The sequence below is a fragment of the Oryx dammah genome, unplaced genomic scaffold (genome assembly GCF_014754425.2).
Source record: "Oryx dammah isolate SB20612 unplaced genomic scaffold, SCBI_Odam_1.1 HiC_scaffold_26, whole genome shotgun sequence".
NCBI lineage: Eukaryota > Metazoa > Chordata > Mammalia > Artiodactyla > Bovidae > Oryx > Oryx dammah.
In genome coordinates this window covers 38,339,642-38,367,339 of record NW_024070210.1, presented here as the reverse complement: position 1 = coordinate 38,367,339, position 27,698 = coordinate 38,339,642, and the positions used below count along the sequence as shown (strand labels likewise).

The window sequence follows — 27,698 nt, the reverse complement described above, 5'->3', positions numbered from 1 at the left end:
ACACAGAGAACTCTACTCAATACTCTGTAATGACACAATGGAATATTATTCAGCCATTAAAAAGAATGCATCTGAATCACTTCTAATGAGGTAGATGAAACTGGAGCCTATTATACAGAGTGAAGGAAGTGGCTCGGAGGCTAAAGCGTCTGCCTGGAATGCGGGAGACCCAGGTTCGATCCCTGGGTCAGGAAGATCCCCTGGAGAAGGAAATGGCAACCCACTCCAGTACTCTTGCCTGGAGAATCCCATGGAGGGAGGAGCCTGGTAGGCTACAGTCCATGGGGTCGCAAAGAGTCGGACATGACTGAGTGACTTCACTTTCACTTTTCACTTTTTTCAATGCATATATATGGAATTTAGAAAGATGGTAACAATGACCCTATATGCGAGACAGCAAAAGAGACACAGATGTAAAGAAGAGTCTGTTGGACTCTGTGAGAGAAGGTGAGGGTGGGATGATTTGAGAGAATAGCATTGAAACACGTATATTATCAAATATGAAACAGATGGCCAGTCAAGGTTTGATACATGAGCCAGGGTGTTCAGGGCTGGTGCACTGGGATGACCCAGAGGGATGGGATGGGGAGGGAGGTTCAGGATGGGGAACACATGTACATATATCAGCTCTTCTTTAGATTTTCCCATATTCGTCATTACAGAGTATTTTTTGTTTGTTTTTAATTAATTTATTTATTTTAATTGGAGGCTAATTACTTTACAATATTGTAGTGGGTTTTGCCATACATTGACATGAGTCAGCCATGGGTGTACATGTGTTCCCCATCCTGAACTGTAACCTGCCAGGCTCCTCTGTCCATGGAATTCTTCAGGCAAGAATACTGGAGTGCGTTGCCATTTCCTTCTCCAGGGGATCTTCCTGACCCAGGGATCCAACTCGCATCTCTTAAGTCTCCTAGCAACGGAAGGCGAGTTCCTTACCACTAGTGCCACATGGAAAGCCCTGTCCTCAATGAAGGAGATGTAGATGTTTTTCTGAAATTCCCTTGCTTTCCTCTATGATCCAATGAATGTTGGCAATTTGATCTCTGGTTCCTCTACCTTTTCATCTGTCTCTCACCAAAAGTGAAACTGACCTACAGTTTTATGCGCTCAACTGGTCCTATTTAGGAAAAACGTTATGCTAGGCATTTTAAATAAGTTAAGACATCTTATTCTGTGTGCCAGAACTGTTTAAATAATAATGGAGTGCAATCTGTTGCTTGAAGGTTCTTTAAAAGTAGCTATGAAACCATCTAGGCCTCATGCATTTTTAGAGGTAGCTCTTTAACTAGCAGGAATATTAGTCGTTATTACAGATTCTAATCTGCTGCCAGATTCAGGAGACACAATAGCTTTAATTTAACACTGTGTTTACTTAGTTCTTCCTGGGCTGGGAAGATCCCCTGGAGGAGGAAATGGCAACCCACTCTTATTTTCTTGCCTGGAGAATCCCATGGACAGAGGAGCCTGCCGGGCTATACCATCCATGGTGTCGCAGAGTCTGTCACAACTGAGCACACGCGAGCATCTTCACCAGTCCAGAGCAGTCTCCAGAGCAAGGTTCACAGCATGTGAGGCACCACAATGTCCTCAGTGAGTGACTCTAACTCTGAGGTTTCCAAAGAGGAGCCAGATGACAGGCAGGCTTAGATCAGGAGTGATATTAATCCATTACTCACTCTAGTGGTCCTGCCAAGGACTTGTAATCTTTTCTTGAAATAATTTTATATCATCCTAGAGAATTATGCACTTCATCTATATTTTCAAATTTATTGGCAAAAGTTGGTTTTGCCAAAGGAATGCCTCTTTAACAATATTATAAGAAATGCAGCTGTCCTGGTTTTATTGGTCATATATTGATTTCCCCCATCCCTTCCACCTCAGAAACTTCTGCCTTTGTCTTTATTAATTCTTACATCTACTTTCTTTGAAATAAGCTTTCCTCTTAATTCTTGAGTTAAATGCTTGGCTTATTTTCTGTCCTGTTTTCTAAAAATGAATAAAATTTCAGATCGTTTTCTTCTTAGTACTACTTAAACTGTATCCTTAAAAGCATATGCTTGTTTTGTGAATTTCTGAATGGATTAAGAAAAAAATTAAAATAAATGTTATTTGTAAGCGTATTTCATTTACAGAAATGTTTTTGCTACTTTATGAATTTATTGCAATGGATTTAGAATGTTATATTGTAATTTCTACTCTTTCCTTAGCCAAATTTTATAATAAGCCAAGGTGGTTAATTGCTTGAATCATTTATAGCCTTATTTTTAGTTTTCTTCGATTTTCTAGTTCCCAAGAAAAATATGTTAAAATTAGACTGATTGATTTTGTCTATTTTTCAGTTCTAAAAGTGTTGATTTCATATATTTTGGCATACTGTCTACATAAGTATTTGACTTATGTTGGTGAAATATACTTCTTATCAATATCAAATTTATGTCTTTGCCTCTAATATTTATATTCTTGTGTTAGTATTAGCATTGAACAAAATATCTGCTTAGTTTTTATTTGCCTGATACAGTTTTACAACCTTTTAATTTTTCTGCATCATTTTAAGGTGTCTTTTTCCATCCTTTTTCTTCTTTATATTTTAATCTGTTTCAGAAGTCCTTTCGTAAAGATTGCATTAACTTCTACAACCATATTATCCTGAAGTATTTTTTTCTGCTTTATTCATTTTAAACTGGAGGATAACTGCTTTACAATGTTGTGGTTGCTTTTTCTGCTTTTTTGTTTTTATTAATCAGTTATAAGTATACACATAGCCCCTCCCTCTTGAGCCGTCTTCCCACCCCTTCCTCATCCCACCCCCTAAGTCTTCACAGAGCATTGAACCGAGCTCCCTGGGCTATACAGCAGCTTCCCACTAGCTGTCTCTTTTACACATGGTCATGCATATATATCTATGCTACTCTCTCAATTCATTCTGCTCTCTCCTTTCCCAGCTGTATCCATACTTTTGTTTTTTCTTCACTACTGTCCTCCAAAACTGAGAAATAAAACATACACACACATCCTTCAGAATTTGAGCAACATGGGGTAAACTAAGCCATATCTCTGAAATGATCTACATTGTCTGAATCTATATTTAATCATTTCCCTTAGAAATATCCTAAGCATTCTGTTTTTTAATATCGCTTGATTGCCTTCAAGGAAATAATCAATAAATGTCTTAGCCTGCATCCTCTAGAAAACAGAGCTAAAGTCAGAGATTAATCTTTAGCTTATGACATCTAATGGAAGGTGCAAGGCCAGGGCAGTATAATTGAAGGAAAAAAGAGAAGTGAGGTAAGCAAAGACTCAAGGTTACTGTATGGCCATCATCTTGCAGTGTACCATGAAGAAATATCTGCTGCCTTAACAGACATAATCCAAATTTTTCTGGAAAGTTCACACTGAGAAAATGTACTTTTGAACAGTCTGTGCACAAATTGTCATTTGCCCTGGTCTCTCCTGTTTCCATGTGGTATAAGCTCATGCTGTGGTAAGGGGGTCCTCTCACACTCATCCAGGCTGGACCTCCCTGCCCCCACACAGCCAACAAGCAGGCCAGTTCCCAAGCTCTGTGGTGTGACATCACCTCCAAGTCCAGAAATGGAGGAATGACAATGAGAAAGAAGGCCCTAGTGCATCTCAGTTCTTCTTAATTTACATCTAAAATAAACCATGTCCCTTCTGTTTTGGAATGTCTCCAGATTCACTGTATCATATTTTTAAAAGACCCCTAAATTGTAGGACTTCATAAGCATACTAATAATTAGATTTCATTGAATATAGCCCAGGGTTACTATTTTAGACCCTAGAATTAGTGTTTTCTATAATCACAAATTTTGTTTGCTCACATTCAGCTTGGACTAACTCTCAGAAGTATTTAATACAGCTTCCAAGTAAATTATTCTCCATCCTGTATTCATGATGATGGTTTAAGTTTCTAAGTTACCAACTGTGATATGATCCTATTGAATTTCATAATATACATATAGAGAAACTTAAAAACTTTGTTCAAAGGTATTTTGTGCTTTTGATCCTAGAGTGCCTAAGACTTTTCCCAAGTTTCTCAGGAGCAGACCCCAAGATAAGAACTCATGACGTGTGACTTATTAAGAAAATGCTCTTTGGACAAACAGTAAGGAAATGGGATCACAAGTCAGAGACTGTCATCACAGGGAAGAAGCCAAATCAGGGAACACTGATTGCAGCAGCACTATAAAAACCCAGATCACTTGCTTCAAATCAGGGCAAATACTGAGGAATAACTGACTAAGCAAAGCCCTTCCTAGGGGTGAGAGACTCAACTCCCAGGTATTCCTGAGGTTCTATTCCTGCATTCTGGGCACTAGCAAATGGCAGCTCTCTGAATGACAGCTGCAGACACAGGCTGTTGGAATCAAGGGCTCACTCCTCCTGATTTGGTCAACATCCCTAGCTGGTGCTTTTCAAGTGACAGGAAATAAATATTTTTAAGAGACAATATCTTATTTCTTTTTAAGTAATTGGTGAGACACACCACAACCTCCAAGATGACAGAATTGATCTAGTCCTACATTCCCACAAAGTCTATCTCATTGCCCCAGTGGAACTGTTTCTCCAGTCCCTCTCTTATTTAGGCCCTCAAACAAATAAGCCAATTAACCACCTCCTTCCCCACAAGCCAGTAAAATTTGACTGTGTCACAAAGGTCTGGATCTTCATGTAGACAAAAGCCTTCCATGCCTCAGAATTGATTCATCCTCCCAGGGGGGACTAAGATGACCCTGGCCTCTCTCATGATCCTAAGATGAAATATTCATGGGTGGATTAGGACCTCAAAGATGAGGAACTCTGCTTAGCCAGGAGAAAATATTCAAGATTTTAGGGTTGGCTTTAAAAGCACAGGTCACAAAATCTGGATCAAAGAACAAAAGACTAATTAAGCCATTCATAGCTGATTCCCTCTGGAATTTTCCTCAGAATAGAAATTTTCAGTAGCAGAGACATACATTTTGTGTGTGTGTGTGTGTGTGTGTGTGTGTGTGTGCATGCGTGCGTGCGTGCGTGTGTGCGACTATGCAACTTCATCCAGCAAAAGCTATCTTGGGGGCTGAAACCTGTACTCTCACTACACTTCATGTGAAGCTGAATTTTCTTCCAGCCTCAGTGTTGGTTGACTCCTAGGGATGAGCATCAGAGGGGCCATAGAGGTGTAAGTTCAGTTCAGTTCAGTCGCTCAGTCTTGTCAGACTCTTTGCAACCCCATGAACCACAGCACGCCAGGCCTCCCTGTCCATCAACAACTCCTGGAGTTACCTCAGACTCACGTCCATCGAGTCCGTGATGCCATCCAGCCATCTCAGCCTCTGTCGTCCCCTTCTCCTCCTGCCTCCAATCCCTCCCAGCATCAGAGTCTTTTCCAATGAGTCAACTCTTCGCATGAGGTGGCCAAAGTACTGGAGTTTCAGCTTTAGCATCATTCCTTCCAAAGAAATCCCAGGGCTGATCTCCTTCAGAATTAACTGGTTGGATCACCTTGCAGTCCAAGGGACTCTCAAGAGTCTTCTCCAACACCACAGTTCAAAAGCATCAGTTCTTCAGTGCTCAGCCTTCTTCACAGTCCAACTTTCACATCCATACATGACCACAGGAAAAACCATAGCCTTGACTAGACAGACCTTAGTCAGCAAAGTAATGTCTCTGCTTTTGAATATGCTATCTAGGTTGGTCATAACTTTTCTTCCAAGGAGTAAGCATCTTTTAATTTCATGGCTGCAGTCACCATCTGCAGTGATTTTGGAGCCCCCCAAAATAAAGTCTGACACTATTTCCACTGTTTCCCCATCTATTTCCCATGAAGTGGTGGGACTGGATGCCATGATCTTCGTTTTCTGAATGTTGAGCTTTCAGCCAACTTTTTCACTCTCCACTTTCACTTTCATCAAGAGGCTCTTCAGTTCCTCTTCACTTTCTGCCATAGAGGTGTAAACTAGCTCCAAAAGTTGAAGGAGAAAAGAGTTTCATATGAGAAGTACTTGAAAGTGAATGAGATTGACTTGAGAACACGTGTCAGTTCCATTCCAAAGAAATGAGGCAGTCTGTTTCCCTTAGTTGGTCAACAAGGAGCTAGAGCCACAGTGAAAGAAAAGCTATTCCACACTGCCACTGACTCCCCTGGAAGCAGTAGACTGTTCCTAAAGACAACTGAACTCCCAGCCCCCTAAACTGGATGCGGAAGTTAAATGTCACCTTACATTAATAGCTGGCTTCCCAAAGAATCTAACCTACAACAAAGGTTAGCACACTGCGAGCCTATCAGAAAGGGTTATTGGGATCAATGTCTGTGGGAAGGAAGGGACAGGATTGGCAGAGGTAGAAGCTGAGCAGATATGCCATTGTAAAAATGTTTTGGCTGAAACTGTGAGGCTTTCTGAATACAGGATGATTCAAAGCTGTCCTGAATTGGAGAGAGAAATTCAATCCTTTATACCTCTATATGGTTGAGTCTTGAACACAGGCCACCCCAGGAAGAGTGTCTGGTAGTTTGTTTCAACTGAGACAATTTCAGACAATTTCCAGCTGAGGGCTGACATCTTCCCACAACTCCTCAACCAGCTAAGCTAACAAATGTTTTGTTCCTGTAGTTGGATTTGGACAACACATCATAGCATCCACTACATACATCTTACCAGCTAGTCCCATAACCATAGCTAATCTACAAGACAGACAAACAACCTCGGGCCTATGGGAATAGCTTAAGTGATGTAAACAAGCCAGATTAATCAATTCCACAGTAATACTGGTTTTATGTGGTTGATCTGCATGGCATCTACATCATGCCATCCTTTCAGCCTGAGTCCCAACTTAAAAAATGCTTCCCTTAAATAAGTGAATGTAAACTGTTCACATGACCAGAGAGAAAAGTCATGCTCATCCAGCTGACATCATTACATCCTTCTTACCTCTACCTATTATTCTGTTACCTCCTTTCTTGGGATTCTTTTCTAGGACCTTCACCCTGTATAAAGAAACTCAGAAAAATTGGAAAATTGACAGCCAGTAAATATAATTCTCAAGACACCTTAATTTCTCATTCAATTAGGATATACGCTAAGTTGCTTTAGTCATGTCTGACTCTTTGCAAACCTATGGACTGTAGCCTGCCACACTCCTCTGTCCATGGGATTCTCCAGGCAAGAATACTGGAGAATACTGGGTTGCCATGCCCTCCTCCAGGGGATCTTCCCAGCCCAGGGATCTACTCTCTAGCAAAGCCTCAACAATGAGGAGTTAAGAACCAGCAGACAGGAAGAACTCTAAAGCCTACTGAATTTTATTTGGCGGGTACAGATTGATGGAACTTGGTAGAATATAATGGAAATGATCCTCAGCACCTTCCTCCAACTTCAAGGCCACCAACAAATTCACTTTCATGGAGCTTCACCTCATGCCTCGCTGGATTCAGGGTAAACTAGTAATAATTGGTCAGCTTCCTAAGAGGATAGTTTCCAGAATGTGTTTGAGTAGGCAGATACAAACAATTCCAGGAGCAGATAGAAAAATAGACTAAGTAGTGATCTTTTTAAGCCTTAATCATATTGTTAAGGGATCTCAAGAAGAACAGAAACCTCCATGGCCAAAAGATTAGAGCAAAGAATTCAAAATTTTCAGTGCTTTTGACACAAGCTACAAAAGTGGGACATTCTGAGTTTTAAGCAATGATGTGGTGGTCATGCATTCACAGATCCCTTCTGAATCTCTCTATCTAGCATTTGGAAACCCAATTACCAGGCTTTAGACTCTTCTCACTACGAAGAAATGAGAGTTGGTTCAAACCCTGATGAGATGGAAGGTGTAACTCTAGTGCAATAAGAGTGATATGAATAGAGAAGGAAGGAAATCACATAAAAGGGGGATTGTTACCAAACTGACAACAATTTCATGGTAAAGTAGAGCCAGTTGTTGAGTCCACTGGCAAAGCTTCCAGACAGACCACGTGGAACAAACCACCCAGCCTCAGAATGAGCCTGTGAATGACAAACTAGAGACAGAAGAAAGGCAACGGAAAATCCCCCCTTTCCTCCCTCTAATGAAGATCGCAGGGTGATGACTACCCCTGCCTGCACGTTTCCCAGCTGCTCAGGAAGCCACTGCAGAGCTAGATCCACGCCCCCTCAGCACCGTGCTGCTTCAGATCCAGAAACGGTGTGAAGAGTCGGTCTTTGTGGACTGGGCTGAGTTGGATCTAGATGCTCACGCCACACTGGCTCTCACTAAGAAGGTGCCGTGGGGCTGTGCCAAATCCTGGCCCTCATTCTGGAGGAAGCTGAGACAGCCCCTGGCTTTAGGAGATGAAAGAATAGCAAAGGCTTCTGAGCACAGGGGCTCCTAGTCATCCTACTGAGCATGTACCAAGAAAATACTGGGAAGACTAAAAACCCATTCAGTATAGCCACAGATTTCGATACTTCCACAACTGCCTGCAGTGAAGTCAGACACCAACCATCTGAAGCCCCAGCAAACTACAAGGTCCTCCCCCTTTCTATACCGGAGGCCTCAAGCACAGCAGCAGCTGAGCTGTAAGGGCAGCCACGTGGCCACCCAGTTATGCCATCTTGGAACTCTCAGACTGGAAAGATGATCTTAAATGCCATGCAGCTAATGAACACCTACAACAAAGACTAAAATGTAAGTGACAGAACCTGATTATAGCATCAAAAAATCTGCCCAGAGAGTGACATTTAACAATCATATTTAAATACATTTCAAGTAAAAATTTTCATGAGACAGTTAAGGTCGGTTTGTAAATTATACAAAGAATTTATACTAAATTGAACTCTATATGGATAAGGGTCATATATAATTTTATAAAGAAAGAAATTTTGAAGTAACTTCAAGCTAGAAATTCCTTTTGAAAAACTTCCTAAAATTCTTACACATATGTCCTGGTAGGAGAATCAGTATTTCTATAAAAGTATAGTCTCATGTCTTTGAAATGACACTTCCTAAAAATGAGTCTGCTTTTTTTCTTGAATACTTAATATTCCTTTGCTTTGTTTTTCACAACGTAATTAAACTATGCATATTCTAGAACAGTGTATTCTACTAGGACACTGGGATGATGCTTAAATTACTGGCTTTTGATAAACTATTGCTGCAGATGGGGAAGCAGCAGGAACAAAATTCTAGTGCGTGCTTATGTGAGTATATTTTGCTTCTGCCAATTTTTATGTTAACCATGCAGGAACTGAGGGTGCCATTTTGGTGCACTGCCCTGTACTGCTCTGACTACATGAAGCAATGTGGGTTAAAAAGAAAAAACTGTAACCCATATTATTCCTTGACATTACACTATAGCAATACCTTGGATCATCTCTTGTGAGTGCCACAGTTAGTGATACAATAATAATTGCCATTCTTGCTATAATGCTGCCAAGAATCCCTGAGTACTATAGTCAACATCATAAATAAACCATGATGGAAATAAATGCACAGCACAACTAGGTTCAGATATCGGAGCAAGTTTCCACATCTAATCCTCCCAGGATTTAGCCCATTCCACCTCTTAGCGAATGCTATAGCATCACACAGTAAGGGTTCCCTATGCAGGAATATTGAAAACAGTTCTAAATAATGTTCAGTTACTATTAAGCTTTCTGGTGAAATTTTCTCTGGTACTTTGTTGAAAAATCAGAATAGCAGGGCACTAACAAGAAGATACCTTTAGTTGGGTTAAACCACAGGGTTTACAAAATAATCTCAAAGGATATGGGGAAAAATACCATCTCTTCCCTCATGATAAACTTTCTAGGGCACATGGTTTATTTAAAACTTGGTGGCCTAAGTAACTGGATCATTTAATGAAGATTGTTGTAGGCAATCCTCAGAGCAGGAGTGGACCCCACCATCACCCCAGATTTGATCTGCAATTTGAGACTGATTATACCACACACAAACCAAGAGGGTATGAAAAAGTCTATTACTCACACACTGAGGCCTTCTGGAGAGAGCCATGCAAGCCCCTGCTGCTGCTAAGTCGCTTCAGTCGTGTCCGACTCTGTGCAACCCCATAGACGGCAGCCCACCAGGCTCCTCTGTCCCTGGGACTTTCCAGGCAAGAACACTGGAGTGGGTTGCCATTTCCTTCCCCAATGCATGAAAGTGAAAAGTGAAAATGAAGTCGCTCGTTTGCGCCCGACTCTTAGCGACCCCATGGACTACAGCCTTCCAGGCTCCTCCGTCCATGGGATTTTCCAGGCAAGAATACTGGAGTGGGTTGCCATTGCCTCCTCTGATGCAAGCCCCTAAGCATATCCAAAAATGGCTTGAGACAGGCAGAGAGGGGAGACTGGGTGGGTTACACTGGGTTAGAGGGTGGGGTTGGTGGGAGGGTTTCCATGCACAAGGTGGGATTTGTGTGCTTTGAATTTCCTGCCAACACCAAAGAAGGAAGTGGTGGGTTATCTTGTCTGGATACAGGGCAAGAGGCAAGAGGATGGATAATGAAGTTTGAAAGCTATCAGCAATCAAACATCATAAATGGAGTCAGATTCTTGATTACAATTTACTTTTCTGTTTGATGACTGAAATGTGCCATGTTTCATCTAATTGAATTTGAACTTAAATAGCCATTATTGGCACTCAGTGAGGCACTGTAGCCTGAGGTCATTAAAGAAGATGCAGTTTATATTACCACCTCCTTCAACACCCATCATTGGATATTTCAGGAAGTGAAATGTGTTCCTTGGTCTCCATTGGTAATATTATATTGATATTATGTAGAATTTCAAAGGAAATAAGAAATGACTTGATGAAGCCTTATATTGTGATTTTATGCAGACACATGTATAAGCTTGATTTCTATTGGGGGGGGTGCAGTATATGTTTGAGGCAAGATAGTCCTAGCTTTTTACCCAAAGGGGAAACTTTGGCTAAGGAATTGTTGCTCCTGCCATTGGCCAGACAGATGGCCTGACCATTGGCAACGGCCCAAGCATCTGTAACAATGTACAGATGAGGCTGATTTTTAGCCAACATATCCAGTGAACGATGACAGCCTGAAGTTTAGCCAATGTGCTGACCCTTGGGTCCTATTCTTTATCAGAGATGGCCCAGTTAAGGGGTAGAAAAGCAGCAGCTCAACAGTGAGCTACTTTACACATGATGGTGCCACTGTCTTGTCTAAAGTATATGAACTTCCTCTGCCATTCACTCCGTTGATCTCAGGGAATTCCCCAAGTATCCAAGGAGTGAGGGAGAGGGTGTCCTTCTCCAATACTGTGACGTCTGGCAAAGGACTGAGGACAGGGTAGGCTACCACTCTTGTGGGTACAGGTCTGTCTCAATCCCATAGGTGCCATGTCCATTTTCGCAAGGAGTCTTCAGTGCCCATGCTAGCCTTGGAAGGTTGCTGCTCCCATGGCCCAAGACAAAATGAGAAGCTGAGAACAGAGAGTCATGGGCTCAGGACCTGTGTGAGAGTCTCCATTTCCAGGAGAATCCAGCATATGATCAGCAATTTCCACTTTAATGGTATAGAATATGGGGCCAAGGGATGCATTTTCTTGTACCAGAAACTTATGGTCATCACGGGTGGTCCAGAGACCCCAGGAGTCATGAGGGGAGCCTAATGGATCTACTGTGTGGGAGTCTCCAAGAAAGTGTTGGTGCCTTTAGTTATTCTGATGAGCCAAATTGTGATTAACAGCATAAACTGACTTAAAGGAAAATTGTGAATGAGGAATATGTTGCCTGCAGAACCCCAAAGGGCTAAAAGATGTTGGGTTTGTTTTCAAGTTGTGGGTGCTGAGAAGGTCAATAGTTCTTTGACAGTCTCAAAGATGGAGTGTTCCTCAGCTTGACAAATAATTATCAGGAATGTAACCGAGATGGTGGGACTTTGTACTATGTGTGGGCCAGTGGGCAGTTCCCTTTGTGAGCTTTTCTGTGATGATTTGTATGTCCTAAAATAGAGGACCAAACACCTTCTCAGATGAGGATGTACAATGTGTACTTATGCTCCCGAGAAAGTTGAACACGCTCAGGATCTTGCCTACAAAGACTGTGTGCAATAGCAAAGCTGATGAAGTTCTCTATAAGGAGGTAGGTGAAGATACTTCTTCTGTTCCTTTGAAGGTGAAGGCAATATGCTTCTGAAAGTCTGTCGAAATAGACATTGGATAAAGCACATTAGCTAAATCTATGACTACAAAGTATTTACCAGATTGGATGGAGTCATTAATTGTATAATAATGGAGAGAGACCTTAATGTGTAGTTCCCTGACCTTAAGATAGTGGTAATCCATTTTGAGATGCTATTTCTCCTTTCCAAGTTTAAGAACAGGCCAGAATGAACTGATAAATGGAGAAGAAGCAGAGAGAGCCCTCAGAATTATGGTGTCATAAGTCATTCCTCCTGTTTGTCCCTCTTTTAAAACCAAGAGTTAGACATTCATCCACAAACAAAATTCCTTTGTAGATTGCTACAAAGGAATTCTGGGATCCAGCACCATACAGTAAAGGACCCAGGAGGAGTCTCACCCACCTATGTATCCAGTGATAGGCAGGCAGACAGACATAATACAGGCTGTGGAACCCATGGAGTGGTGAACCTGCTCCAACTCCTTTGCAATGGTCAGAGAAACACCTAGAAACTACAGACCTGAACAGGTACCCACAGACAAGAAACTGCAGAATTACAGTCTTCCAGAGGAGAGAACACATCATGTCATTAAAGAGGAAAATAAAAAGTTTGGATGTAGACAAAACAGCAAGAAGAACTTTATCAGTAATGGCAACCCACTCCAGTATTCTTGCCTGAAAAACTCCATGGACAGAGGAGCCTGGTGGGCTACAGTCTATGGTGTCACAAAGAGTCAGACATGACTGAGTGACTAAACACACACACATATGCACACCCAACTCCCAAGGCAACAAAGGATGGGACTGAAATATCAACATCTCTCCCTTGGGGAAAAGGAGAGCAGTGAATGAGTGCCTAGCTACCTCAGTTGTGTAGGATGCATCCAGAGAAACCTATTTCTCTCTAGCAATATCTAGAATACTGAGGCAGAAACTCCATGACTAGGAGATCAGGAAATAGGCAGATAGGAATATCAAAGGGCTTTAGAGGCACTTGGCTTTTGCAAGCTGCACTCAGGAAGCCCACAAGTACTACAACTCATGATCCCCCTATCAGTCTGCAGATTCCTGCAACACCCTGAGTGCAAAGCCCACACCTCCCAGACTCTGCAACCTTTTTGCACAGAAGCAACAGTAAGCTCTGGTAGACAGGGGAAGCACTCAGAAGATGGGCCAAGGGTGGCATGCAAGGGAGAGACCACAAAATTGAGCTATGGTTCCACCTTATGGAAAACAAATGGAGGCTTCCAGTAGCTATCCTGGTCAGCTGTAAGAACCAGAGAAGATATAAAGCTTAAGAATTCTGCCACAAGAAAAAAGCAAGGAGAGAGGAACAGCTGTACTCATACAAACGCCCTCTGTACTCATACAGAGAAAAGACCCAGATAATAACACACTAACAGACCAGTCATCCAAAGGCAAGTAGCAGTGTTTTAAAGGAGGTGTCTGCTATTTCAAATGTGAAAACAGCAATACAAAACTGCAAAGAATATGAAAAACCAAGAAAACATGCCATCACTAAAAGATAATAATTTTATACTAATCAAGATCAAAGGAATGAAATTTTATGAACTAGATGTAAAATAATTTAGAATAACCATTCTGAATAAGCCATAAGAAAATTCAGGAACATGAATTCAAGACCAAAAAAAAAAAATCTCATTCAAAATGAGAAATTTTCCAATGAGATAGAATACATTTTTAAAAAGAATCAAGCAGAAATTCTAGAGCTGAATCAATAAATGATATTAAAAATGCAACAGAGACCATCTGCAGTAGAGGAGAGCAAATGGAACACAAAATAAGTGAGTTGGAAGATAGAAATTTTGAAATAACTCAATGGAAAGCAAAGAGAAAAAAAAGAAAGAGGAAAAAAGCCACATGATTTATGTGATCCCATCAAACAAATAGAATATTTGGAACTGAGAAGGCAAAGGGGACAGAAAGTTTAAGGAGTAATAATTAAGAATGTCCCTAATCTGGGGAGAGAACTGGACATTCAAATTCATGATGTAAGAGAGGACACCATTATTTCAATGCAAAAAAAAAAAAAATTCCAAAACATATTATAATAAAATTGTCAAAAACACCTATCCTACTCAAACTCTTCCAGAAAATTGCAGAGGAAGGGAAACTTCCAAACTCATTCTATGAGGCCACCATCACCCTAATACCAAAACCTGACAAAGATACTACAAAAAAAGAAAACTACAGGCCAATATCACTGATGAACATAGATGCAAAAATCCTCAACAAAATTCTAGCAATCAGAATCCAACAACACATTAAAAAGATCATACACCATGACCAAGTGGGCTTTATCCCAGGGATGCAAGGATTCTTCAACATCTGTAAATCAATCAATGTAATTCACCACATTAACAAAATGAAAAATAATAACCATATGATTATCTCAATAGATGCAGAGAAGGCCTTTGACAAAATTCAACATCCATTTATGATAAAAACTCTCCAGAAAGCAGGAATAGAAGGAACATACCTCAATATAATAAAAGCTATATATGACAAACCCACAGCAAACATTATCCTCAATGGTGAAAAATTGAAAGCATTTCCCCTTAAGTCAGGAACAAGACAAGGGTGCCCACTTTCACCACTACTATTCAACATAGTTCTGGAAGTTTTAGCCACAGCAATCAGAGCAGAAAAAGAAATAAAAGGAATCCAAATTGGAAAAGAAGAAGTAAAACTCTCACTGTTTGCAGATGACATGATCCTCTACATAGAAAACACTAAAGACTCTACCAGAAAATTACTAGAGCTAATTACTGAATATAGTAAAGTTGCAGGATATAAAATCAACACACAGAAATCCCTTGCATTCCTATACACTAATAATGAGTAAGTAGAAGAAGAAATTAAGGAAACAATTCCATTCACCATTGCAACAAAAAGAATAAAATACTTAGGAATATATCTACCTAAAGAAACTAAAGACCTATATACAGAAAACTATAAAACACTGATGAAAGAAATCAAAGAGGACACTAATAGATGGAGAAATATACCATGCTCATGGATCAGAAGAATCAATATAGTGAAAATGAGTATATTACCCAAAGCAATTTACAAATTCAATGCAATCCCTATCAAGATACCGGCGATATTTTTCACAGAACTAGAACAAATAATTTCAAGATTTGTATGGAAATACAAAAAACCACGAATAGCCAAAGCAATCTTGAGAAAGAAGAATGGAACTGGAGGAATCAATTTGCCTGACTTCAGGCTCTACTACAAAGCCACAGTCATCAAGACAGTATGGTATTGGCACAAAGACAGACATATAGATCAATGGAACAAAATAGAAAGCCCAGAGATAAATCCACATACATATGGACACCTTATCTTTGACAAAGGAGGCAAGAATATACAATGGAGTAAAGACAATCTCTTTAACAAGTGGTGCTGGGAAAATTGGTCAACCACTTGTAAAAGAATGAAACTAGATCACTTTCTAACACCGCACACAAAGATAAACTCAAAATGGATTAAAGATCTAAATGTAAGACCAGAAACTATAAAACTCTTAGAGGAGAACACAGGCAAAACACTCTCCGACATAAACCACAGCAGGATCCTCTATGATCCACCTCCCAGAATTCTGGAAATAAAAGCAAAAATAAACAAATGGGATCTAATTAAAATTAAAAGCTTCTGCACAACAAAGGAAAACATAAGCAAAGTGAAAAGACAGCCTTCCAAATGGGAGAAAATAATAGCAAATGAAGCAACTGACAAACAACTAATCTCAAAAATATACAAGCAACTCCTGCAGCTCAATTCCAGAAAAATAAACGACCCAATCAAAAAATGGGCCAAAGAACTAAATAGACATTTCTCCAAAGAAGACATACGGATGGCTAACAAACACATGAAAAGATGCTCAACATCACTCATTATTAGAGAAATGCAAATCAAAACCACAATGAGGTACCACTTCACACCAGTCAGAATGTCTGCGATCCAAAAATCTGCAAGCAATAAATGCTGGAGAGGGTGTGGAGAGAAGGGAACCCTCCTACACTGTTGGTGGGAGTGCAAACTAGTACAGCCACTATGGAGAACAGTGTGGAGATTCCTTAAAAAATTGCAAATAGAAATGCCTTATGACCCAGCAATCCCACTGTTGGGCATACACACAGAGGAAACCAGAATTGAAAGAGACACATGTACCCCAATGTTCATTGCAGCACTGTTTATAATAGCCAGGACATGGAAACCACCTAGATGTCCATCAGTAGATGAATGGATAAGAAAGCTGTGGTACATATACACAATGGAGTATTACTCAGCCATTAAAAAGAATACATTTGAATCAGTTCTGATGAGATGGATGAAACTGGAGCCGATTATACAGAGTGAAGTGAGCCAGAAAGAAAAACACCAATACAGTATACTAACACATATATATGGAATTTAGGAAGATGGCAATGATGACCCTGTATGCAGGACAGCAAAAAAGACACAGATGTGTATAGCGGACTTTTGGACTCAGAGGGAGAGGGAGAGGGTGTGATGATTTGGGAGAATGGCATTGAAACATGTATAATATCATGTAAGAATTGAAATGCCAGTCTATGTCTGATTCAGGATATGACACGCTTGGGGCTGACGCGCGGGGATGACCCAGAGAGATGTTGTGGGGAGGGGGGTGGGAGGGGGGTTCATGTTTGGGAACGCATGTACACCTGTGGTGGATTCATGTCAATCTATGCCAAAACCAATACAGAATTGTAAAGTAAAAATTAAAAATAAATAAATAAATTTTAAAAATAAATAAATAAATAAATAAAATTGTCAAAAATCAAAGTAAATTAAGAATTATAAAAAGCAGTCAGGGGGAAATAAATGATTGTACCTTCAATGAACCCCCAACTAGGCTATTTGTGACTTTCTTAGCAGAAACTGAATAGGCCAGGACAGAATGAAATGACGTATTCAAAGTGTTAAAATATTTAAACTGCCAGCAAAGAATATCCTATCCTGCAAATTCATCCTACAATTTTAAAAGAGAAATAAAGACTTTTTCTAGACAATCAAAAGCTGAGGAAGTTCAACGTCACTAAATCTACCTTCCAAGAAACACTGAAAGGAGTTTTTCAAGTTGAAATGAAGAAACACTGTGACATAAAAACATACAAAAGAATACAACATAATGGTAAAGGTAAATACACAGTCAAAGTTAGTCAACTCCTATTCTGTAATAGGATGGCATGTTAACCACTAAACAATAGTATAAATGTCAAAAGAACATTTAAAAACAGTTACAGCTATTACAATTTGTTAACAAATACACAATACAAAACAGGTCAATAATAACATCAAAAATATGAAAGGGCAGGAGTAACGGGTAAAACTTTTGAAGACAACTGAAGCTTATCAGCTTAAAATGGACTGCTTTGTCTGTGAGATATCTTATACAAGATTCATGATAACCGCAAACTAAAAACCTAGAATAGATGCACAAAAGATAAAGACAGGGTGAAACAGCACAGCACACCAAATAGAAAACCATGAATTTACAAAGGTAGGCAGAAACAGAAGGGGAAAAAGAAACGATGAAAACACAAAACAGGCAGAAAATAGTTAACACAATGGCATTAGTAATTCCTTACATATCAATAATAATTCAAAATGTAAACATCCTGAATTCAACAATCAAAAGGCACAGTGTGACTGGATGGATAAAAAGTAAGACCCTACTATGATGACTACAGTGATTCACCTCAGCTTTAAAGATACACACAGGCCTAAAGTGAAGGAAAGGCAAAAGATGTTCCCTGCTAGTGGCAAACAAAAGAAAGAGGTATTGGCTATACTTATATCAGACAAAACAGACTTTAAGCCAAAAACAATAAGAGACAAAGAAAGCCATTATGTAATGATAAAGGGATAAATTCACCAGATGCTACTGCTATCATAAATATACACACATCCACCATCAGAGCACCTAAATATATTAAGCAAATACTAACAGATCTGAAGGGAGAAATAGACAACAATACAATAATAAAAGAGGACTTTAATACTTCACTTTCAGCAATGGATAGATCATCCAGACAGAAAATCAACAAGAAAATGTTGGACTTGAACCATACATTAAACCAAATTGACCTAACAGACATTTATAGGACATTCCATCAACAGAAGCAGAATATACATTTCTCTCAAGTGCACAAGAAATATTATCCAGGACAGACAATATAAGACAAAATACAGGTCTTAGCAAATATAAGAAGATTGAAATCAAACCAAGTATCATTTCCAACCACAATGGTATGAAACTAAAAATCAACACAAGAGGAAAGCTGGAAAATTGACAAATGTGAAACTAATACTTCTGAAGAACCAATGGGTCAAAGAAGAAATAAAAAATATCTTGAAACAAATGAAAATGGAAACACAGCATAGGCAATGGGATATTTCAAAAGCAGCTCTAAGAGTCAAGATTAGTCAAAAATGCATAAATTAAGAAAATAAAAGCTCTCAAATAAACAACCTAACTTAACATCTTCAGTTCAGTCACTCAGTCATGTCCGACTCTTTGCAACCCCATGAACCACAGCATGCCAGGCCTCCCTGTCCATCACCAACTCCCAGAGTTTATCCAAACTCATGTCCACTGAGTCGGTGATGCCATCTAACCATCTCATCCTCTGTCGTCCCCTTCTCCTCCTGCCTTCAATCTTTCCCAACATCAGGGTCTTTTCAAACCAGCTCTTCACATTAGGTGGCCAAAATATTGGAGTTTCAGCTTCAACATCAGTCCTTCCAATGAACACTCAGGACTGATTTCCTTTACGATGCACTGGTTGGATATCCTTGCTGTCCAAGGGACTCTCAAGAGTCTTCTCCAACACCACAGTTCAAAAGCATCAATTCTTCTGCACTCAGCTTTCTTTATAGTCCAACTCTCACATCCATACATGACTACTGGAAAAACCATAGCCTTGACTAGATGGACCTTTGTTGACAAAGTAATGTCTCTGCGTAACATCTTAAGGAATCAGACAAAAAAAAAGAACTAAACCCAAAGCTGATAGGGGGAAGAAAATAGCAAAGATCAGACCAAAAATAAATGAAATAAAGTTCAAGAAACAATGTAAAAATAAATCTAGGAAATTGTTCTTCAAAAAGAAAACTGATGGAACTTTAGACTATGAAAAAAGAGAAAATTTAAATAAATATATAGGATGTGCAAAAGGAGATATTATAACTGAAACAACAGAAATATAAATGATCATGAGACCACTGTGAACAATTATACATCAACAAATTGGATAACCTAGAGGAAAGAGACAAATTCCTGAAAGTGTAAAACCTTCCAAGACTAAATTTGGATCAAGCCCAGGTCCTCCTCATTGCAGGCAGATTATTTACCATCTGAGCCACCAGAAAAGCCCTTCTTTTACCACTTTTTTTTTTTCCATAAAATCTGTATAGGCCAATAATTAGTAAGAAGATTGTATCAGTAATCAAAAACATCTCAACACAGAAAACTCTAGAACCAGATGGCTTCACTATATAAATTGTATAAAATAGTTTAAAAAGAATAATGCCAATTCTCAAACTTTTCCAAAAATAAAGACGAGATATCACTCCCTCATTCATTTTACAAGTCAGGCATTCTTCTAATACCAAAACCAAAAAGGGACACTACAACAAAACTATGGACCAATATTCCTGATAAATATAGATGTAAAAAATTATCAAAATATTAACAAACCAAATTCAACAACACAATAAGTGGATTATACAACATGATCAAGTGGAATTTATGCCCTGGATACCAGAATGGTTCAACATGTGCATATCAATGAATGTCATACACCATATGTTAATAGACTGGAAGATAAATATGATCACCCAAATAGATGCAGGTAAAGTATTTTTCAAAATACATAATTCATTTATTTAAAAATGGAAAGAGGTATTGAATAGAAATGGAAAATAAATTAGAAATGGAAAAATTGAAACATTTTTCTCAAAAAAGACATTACATGGCCAACTGGTACATGAAAATCACTAATCATTAGGGAGATGCAAATTTAAACAACAACAATGTAACACCTCACACCTGTTAGAACGGCTATCATCAGGAAGACAAGTGTTGGTGAAGATGTGGAGTAGAGAGAACCGTTATACATTGTCAGTAGGAATGTAAATTTGTTTAGCCACTATGAAAACCATTATGGAGGTTCCACCCAAAATTAAAAATAGGAATGACCATATAATCTAGAAATTCCATTCCATCCCAAGGAAATAAAAATAGGATATCAAAGAATAGCTATACACCCATGTTTATCGCATAATTATTCACAATATCCAAGACATTGAAAGAACCTCAGTGTCTTCAACAGGTACATCAAAGTAACAGATAAAAAGATCACACATGTGTGTGTGTGCACACGCACGTATGCACACACACACAAAGGAATATTACTCAGTGATGAGGAAGAAGGAAATTCTACCACTTGTATGTACCTTGAGGACATATGATAAATTAGATAAGTCAGACTACACAAAGACAAATATTGTATGATGTCACTCATATGTGGAATCTAAAAAACTTAAATTTGTAAAAGCAGGTGGTTATCAGGGGCTGGGAGGTGGGGGACTTGGAGGTGGTGTTTAAGCGTACAACTTGCAACTAGTAGATATGTCCTGGGGATTTGATGTACAGCACAGTGATTACAGACATCAATCTTGTATTATAAACTTCAAAGTTGCTAAGAGACTTGATCTTAATTGTTCCCACCACAAAAAGAAGACAAAATTATATGATAGAGGTGTTAGCTAACACTACAGTGAAAATAAGATTGCAATATATCAATGTATGAAATCTACATGTTGTAGATACAACTTTTACTATACTTAACACAATTTTTACTGGGGAAAGAAGGCCCATGGGATCCTGTTTTTGCCAAGTAAAGATTTCACTTAATTTTAACATACTAACTTATTGGTTCAGAGTGTCCTTGCCCACTGTAGGATAGTTTAGGGCAAACAGGTGGCATTGATGAATTTAAGCAAGTTGTGATGATTAAAGTGAGGCATACATGTTTGTTTTCTTTTTTATGTTCAGGAAATGCCCTAAAATTGTAGAAGGGACTGTAAATTTAGTGGGGTTCATAATACTAATTTGAGCTCCAGTATAGATTTAGGCTATGAAGATTTACCAATTGTTCTATCTTGTAGGTATTAAAACTAATTCAGAAACTATGATGTAGAGATGAAAAAGTCAATAGGAATCCTTTTATCTTCTTGTGTAAATTGTTAGTAAATTTTGCATTTTCAGTGGGCTAATATATGAACCTATAATATAGTTGTTTGTTTTCTTTCCTTGTACTCAGGTTTTGTTACTAGATATCTTGGAGGGTTCTATAGTCTATATTTTGCCATATTTATAAAGTTCTTTCCTGAAAGAGGTTCAAAGTCATTATCATCAAGATTAAGGGCCTCTCCCATAGCAACAGTTGCTTTTCTGGGTTTAATGATCCCAGGCTTAAGTCAAGCTTGAATTAACCCCTAGACTATGCCAATGGGGTGTCATCAATATTTCTCTCTATAACTCTATGAATGAGGATCTTTGTTGTGACAGAACTACAGGCAGCATCAGCAGCAAAGACATTCTGTAGGAGCCAAGTAAGCCATCTACTTTAGGAGTTATCCTCACCATACCACACAGTATTTCTTCTTCCACATGACTGGGCACCAGTGGGCCCATACATTGCACAGGGTATCAATCTTTCTCCTTGAGACACACAGCCAGTGGCCCCAGAGTAAGATTTTTCCCCTGGAGTCTAACATCAGTCACAGCATACATTAGAGTCAAGTCATAGGATTCAATCATAGATACACAGGTCCAGACCAAAACACACAAACCAGGGCCACTCTAAGAAAGTCCTTGATTTCATATTCCTGATGTATGAGACTTTATTTTTGAAATTTCTAACCTAGATTAAGTGGCCAGTCAACACTTCTTGTAATGGGCACTACCCAATCCCTGCACCCAACTTGTCCACACCTTGACTTTATGGGTTAGAGAATTCACCTTAGAAATGTGTTTCATTTTATTAGATAACAGACAAAATACTGCAGACAGAGATAGAGCCTAATATCGGGTCAGAGTTTACTGATACTTGAAGGTGTTGACAGGAACACTATGACAGGAAGAATCTAAGATGGCCCAAAGATTCACTGCTCCAAGTATATAATACCATCTCCTTGAGTGGGGGCAGAAATTGTAAATGTGATGAGATTTCAATCCCATAGTTAGGTTAATTACATGGTACAGAAGAAAGGATCTTAACAGATGTTAAAAAGGTCCCTAATAAGTTGACTCTGAATTAATCAAAAGGGAGATAATTCCTAGATGGATTTGCCCTAATTAGGCAAGAACTTTGCAAGATCTAGAGGTCAGAGATAGAAGAAGAGAGATTCAAAGCAGTCAAGATTTTCTTTCTTTGGCTGTGTAGAAGCAAACTGTCATGTTGTGGAGAGGGCCACATATGAGGGAATAGCTAAGCAGCCTCTAGAAGTGAAGGCTGCAGTCCTACAACTGAATTCTGCCTTTAACCTGTGAGCTTGAAGAGGAGCCCAAGCCTTAGATGAACTTAGACCAGGCCATCACCTTGATTAGATCCTGAACAGAGGGTCCAGGAACCCATGCATGGACATATGATCCACAGAAACTAAAATAACAAACCTGTGTTTCTTTAAGCTACTAGGTTTGTACTAATTTGGTATGCAGCAAAGAAAAATTAACACAAACACCACATTCGTGTAGAACAACCTTAGGGTCATGCTCACTGTCAGTGTTTATACCTAATCTGTGGCCACACGTAGCTGAAAGCAAATTTGTTTTCTTAAATAAATAGATGGAGAAATATACCATGTTCATGGGTCGTAAGAATCAATATAGTGAAAATGAGCATATTACCCAAAGCAATCTATAGATTCAATGCAATCCCTATCAAGCTACCAACGGTATTTTTAACAGAGCTAGAACAAATAATTTCACAATTTGTATGGAAACACAAAAAACCTCGAGTAACCAAAGCAATTTTGAGAAAGAAAAATGGAACTGGAGGAATCAGCCTGCCTGACTTCAGGCTCTACTACAAAGCCACGGTCATCAAGATTGTATGGTACTGGCACAAAGACAGAAATATAGATCAATGGAACAAAATAGAAAGCCCAGAGATAAATCCACACACCTATGGACACCTTATCTTTGACAAAGGAGGCAAGAATATACAATGGATTAAAGATAATCTCTTTAACAAGTGGTGCTGGGAAAACTGGTCAACTACTTGTAAAAGAATGAAACTAGAACACTTTCTAACATAATACACAAAAATAAACTCAAAATGGATTAAAGATCTAAACATACGATCAGAAACTATAAAACTCCTAGAGGAGAACATAGGCAAAACACTCTCCAACATACATCACAGCAGGATCCTCTATGACCCACCTCCCAGAATACTGGAAATAAAAGCAAAAATAAACAAATGGGATCTAATTAAACTTAAAAGCTTCTGCACAACAAAGGAAACTATAAGCAAGGTGAAAAGACAGCCTTCTGAATGGGAGAAAATAATAGCAAATGAAGCAACTGACAAACAACTAATCTCAAAAATATACAAGCAACTCCTGCAGCTCAATTCCAGAAAAATAAACGACCCAATCAAAAAATGGGCCAAAGAACTAAATAGACATTTCTCCAAAGAAGACATGCAGATGGCTAACAAACACATGAAAAGATGCTCAACATCACTCATTATCAGAGAAATGCAAATTAAAACCACAATGAGGTACCATTTCACACCAGTCAGAAAGGCTGTGATCCAAAAGTCTACAAGCAATAAATGCTGGAGAGGGTGTGGAGAAAAGGGAACCCTCTTACACTACTGGTGGGAATGCAAACTAGTACAGCCACTATGTACAGCCACTATGGAGAACAATGTGGAGATTCCATAAAAAACTGGAAATAGAACTGCCTTATGACCCAGCAACCCCACTGCTGGGCATACACACTGAGGAAACCAGAATTGAAAGAGACATGTGTACCCCAATGTTCATCACAGCACTGTTTATAATAGCCAGGACATGGAAGCAACCTAGATGTCCATCAGCAGATGAATGGATAAGAAAGCTGTGGTACATATACACAATGGAGTATTACTCAGCCATTAAAAAGAATACATTTGAATCAGTTCTAATGAGGTGGATGAAACTGGAGCCTATTATACAGAGTGAAGTAAGCCAGAAAGAAAAACACTAATACAGTATACTAACACATATATATGGAATTTAGAAAGATGGTAACAATAACCCTGCATGCAAGACAGCAAAAGAGACACAGATGTATAGAATAGTCTTTTGGACTCTGTGGGAGAGGGTGAGGGTGGGATGATTTGGGAGAATGGCATTGAAACATGTATAATATCATATATGAAACGAATCGCCAGTCCAGGTTCAATGCATGATACTGGATGCTTGGGGCTGGTGCACTGAGACAACCCAGAGGGATGGTACGGGGAGGGAGGGGGGTTCAGGATGGGGAACACATGTATACCTGTGGCAGATTCATGTTTATGTATGGCAAAACCAATACAATATTGTAAAGTAGGCTTCAATTAAAATGAATAAATTTATATTTAAAAAAATAAATAAAGACACCCTCCACAGAGCTACCCAAGTTGATTTTCACCAGGAATCAGTGAGAAGAGCAATAGTCAATCATGGTAACTGCATACAAGGTCACAATTCCTGCCACAAGCCTTCGTCCTTTCTCTTTGGGAGAGAGGAAAGCATGCTGAACATCTGCCTTCATTTGGTATCCATGGGCCACAGGTTCAGAAATGGTTACAACTATTTGGCAGAAAGGCAAACAACAAATGAATTTAATAATTGTTTTTTCAATGGCACTTGGAAGCTCCTCAGCCACTTTCTTACAGATGGCTTATTTATCAGGAATTTTTGGCACAGGAATGGCTGGCAGAATGGGTTTCAACAGGAAGACTTTTGCAATGGTGGAAGCATACTTGAAAAGGGAGAGAAGAAACATCTGTTTAGTGGGTCAAACACTGTATTAATGATCTCCTGCTGCATAATAATCTTCTAAAGCTTAGCAGCATAAAACAGTAAGAAGAAAAAAATATATATATATATAATCTCTGAGGTCATAAATCCAGGAGTAGTTTAGCTAGATGGTTCTGGTTTAGGATCTCCCATGGGTTTGCAGTCAAGCTGGACTGGGACTTTAGCAACTGGAAGGGATGACAGAGATAAAATGATTTTCCTTCAAGCTCATTAACTCAGCTGTTACCAAGAAAACTCATCTGTGGCCTTCTCCATAAGGTTGCTCACAACATGGCAACAGACTTCCCCCAAGCAAGTTATCTATAGAGAAAAAAGAGGGAAGGGGAGAAACCAAGATAAAACCACATATATTTCAGAACCTAACCTTGGAAGCTGTGAAAAGAAGAGAAGCGAAAGGCAAAGGAGAAAAGGAAAGATATAAGCATCTGAATGCAGAGTTCCAAAGAATAGCAAGAAGAGATAAGAAAGCTTTCTTCAGTGATCAATGCAAGGAAATAGAGGAAAATAATAGAATGGGAAAGACTAGAGATCTCTTCAAGAAAATTAGAGATACCAAGGGGACATTTCATGCAAAAATGGGCTCGATAAAGGACAGAAATTGTATGGACCTAACAGAAGCAGAAGATATTAAGAAGAGGTGGCAAGAATACACAGAAGAACTGTACAAAAAAGATCTTCACAACCCAGACAATCATGATGGTGTGATAACTCACCTAGAGCCAGACATCCTGGAATGTGAAGTCAAGTGGGCCTTAGAAAGCATCACTACAAACAAAGCTAGTGGAGGTGATGGAATTCCAGTGGAGCTATTTCAAATCCTGAAAGATGATGCTGTGAAAGTGCTGTACTCAATATGCCAGCAAATTTGGAAAACTCAGCAGTGGCCACAGGACTGGAAAAGGTCAGTTTTCATTTCAATCCCAAAGAAAGGCAATGCCAAAGAATGCTCAGACTACTGCACAATTGCACTCATCTCACAGGCTAGTAAAGTAATGCTCAAAATTCTCCAAGCCAGGCTTCAGCAATACATGAACCATGAACTTCCTGATGTTCAAGCTGGTTTTAGAAAAGGCAGAGGAACCAGAGATCAAATTGCCAACATCCACTGGATCATGGAAAAAGCAAGAGAGTTCCAGAAAAACATTTCTGCTTTATTGACTATGCCAAAGCCTTTGACTGTGTGGATCACAATACACTGTGGAAAATTCTGAAAGAGATGGGAATACCAGACCACCTGACCTGCCTCTTGAGAAATCTATATACAGGTCAGGAAGCAACAGTTAGAACTGGGCATGGAACAACACTGGTTCCAAATAGGAAAAGGAGTACGTCAAGGCTGTATATTGTCACCCTGCTTATTTAACTTCTATGCAGAGTACATCATGAGAAACGCTGGACTGGAAGAAGCACAAGCTGGAATCAAGATTGCCGGGAGAAATATCCATAACCTCAGATATGCAGATGACACCACCCTTATGGCAGAAAGTGAAGAGGAGCTAAAGAGCCTCTTGATGAAAGTGAGAGAGGCGAGTAAAAAGGTTGGCTTAAAGCTCAACATTCAGAAAACGAAGATCATGGCATCTGTTCCCATCACTTCATGGGAAGTAGATGGGGAAACAGTGGAAACAGTGTCAGACTTTTTTTTGGGGGGGGGGCTCCAAAATCACTGCAGATGGTGACTGCAGCCATGAAATTAAAAGACACTTACTCCTTGGAAGGAAAGTTATGACCAACCTAGGTAGCATATTCAAAAGCAGAGACATTACTTGGCCAACAAAGGTCTGTCTAGTCAAGGCTATGGTTTTTCCAGTGGTCATGTATGGATGTGAGAGTTGGACTGTGAAGAAAGCTGAGCGCCGAAGAATTGATGCTTTTGAACTGTGGTGTTGGAGAAGACTCTTGAGAGTCCATTGGACTGCAAGGAGATCCAACCAGTCCATTCTAAAGGAGACCAGTCCTGGGTGTTCATTGGAAGGACTGATGCTAAAGCTGAAATTCCAGTACTTTGGCCACCTCATGCAAAGAGTTGACTGATTGGAAAAGACCCTGAGGCTGGGAGGGATTAGGGGCAGGAGGAGAAGGGGACGACTGAGGATGAGATGGCTGGATGGCATCACTGACTCGATGGACATGAGTTTGAGTAAACTCCAGGAGTTGGTGATGGACAGTGAGGCCTGGCGTGCTGCGATTCATGGGGTCACAAAGAGTCGGACATGACTGAACGACTGAACTGAATTGAAGCTTGGAAGAGACACACCATTACTTTCCATATCCAATCAATCACAATTGCCAACCCTGTTACAATGTGGAAAGGAACTAACCACACAAGGAGATAAACTTCAAGGGGAAAGGATTGCTGGGGGTCATTGTGGAGGCTAGTTACTACTAGGGAGTAACTAATAGTAACTAAGTCAGAAGTCTGCTCCATATACTTCTTGGGACCTGGCATA

General features: G+C 39.5%; 1 long non-coding RNA gene across 1 annotated transcript; it reads left to right on the top strand.

Moving 5' to 3' along the window:
- Positions 1-428: 428 nt before the first annotated feature.
- Positions 429-24,711, top strand: LOC120852948. Its single transcript, XR_005718690.1, has 3 exons — positions 429-594; positions 3,493-3,495; positions 24,688-24,711. It is a non-coding gene; the product is annotated as an uncharacterized LOC120852948 (long non-coding RNA).
- Positions 24,712-27,698: the final 2,987 nt, after the last annotated feature.